The sequence below is a fragment of the Leucopleurus acutus genome (genome assembly GCF_964270905.1).
Source record: "Leucopleurus acutus genome assembly, chromosome: 2".
NCBI classification, from domain to species: Eukaryota; Metazoa; Chordata; class Mammalia; order Artiodactyla; family Delphinidae; genus Leucopleurus; species Leucopleurus acutus.
Genome location: NC_139143.1, coordinates 156,276,316 through 156,277,403, shown reverse-complemented (window position 1 = coordinate 156,277,403; position 1,088 = coordinate 156,276,316). Strand labels below are relative to the sequence as shown.

General features: G+C 43.3%; 1 pseudogene across 1 annotated transcript; it reads left to right on the top strand.

Annotated features, from left to right (window-relative positions):
* The first annotated feature begins 340 nt into the window (after positions 1 to 340).
* LOC309978410 (small ribosomal subunit protein uS8-like) lies at positions 341 to 746 on the top strand (annotated as a pseudogene). The gene has a single exon. The product of its transcript is annotated as a small ribosomal subunit protein uS8-like (transcript).
* The last annotated feature ends 342 nt before the right edge of the window (positions 747 to 1,088 follow it).

The following is a 1,088-nucleotide window of genomic DNA, read 5'->3' as shown; positions in this document are numbered from 1 at the left end:
TCAATAAATACTTGTTATAATTGAATGAATGAGTAGGTACCTAACAAACCGTAGCCAGGTATCCCTTTGTCTGCACTGATTCTGGCTGATTGCAATGATACTCTGCCCTGACACAGTCCAAAAAAACCTCACTGAATCGAATCCTGAGATGGTGGCACACTAGTCTAATGTGCCTGGGAGATTGCATCATGCCCCACAGGTTAAAGGGGGCTTGTGTGAAACAAAAGTTTCAATAATATTGATTGTGCCACTGAGGAGTTTAATATAGTGCTTCTCAAACCTTAACGTGCCTCCAAGTCACCTAGGGCTCTTGTTAAAATGCAGGTTCTGCCTGCCATCTTTCTGTGCCGTCATAATGGTGCACATGAATGTTCTGACTGATATTCTCAAGAGCATCAACAATGCCAAAAAGAGAGGCAAATGCTAGGTTCTTATTAGGCTGTGCTCCAAAGCCATCGTCCAGTTTCTAGCTGTGATGATGAAGCGTGGTTATATTGGCCAATTTGAAAACACTGATGATCACAGGGCTTGGAAAATTGTCGTGAACCTCACAGGCAGGTTACACAAGTGTGGAGATCAGCCCCATATTTGATATACACCTCAAAGATCTAGAAAAATGGCAGAATAACCTGCTCCCATCCAGGCAGTTTGGTTTCATTATACTGATAACCTTAGCCGGCAGCATGAACCACGAAGAAGCGAGACGAAAACACACGGGAGGGAAAATCTCGGGATTCTTTTTCTAGGGATGTAATACATACAATGCAAATAAAATGCCTCAATGGGGAAAAAAAAAGCAGGTTCTGAGTCAGTAGTTCCAAGTGAAGGTCGGACAAGCTCCCAGGTGATGCTGAGACTGCTGGCTTGGGGAACCTTATTTTGAGTAGCAGGGGTCTAATACAGGGGTGAACAAACTTTTTCTGTAGGAGGCCAGACAGTAAATATTGTAGCTTTGTGAACTGTATGATTCCTGCTGCAACTGCTTAACTCTGCCAGTACAGAAAAAGAGCCGCCATAGACAACATGCAAATAAATAGGCATGACAGTGTTCCGATAAAACTGTATTTACAAAAACCTGGGGCAGACTG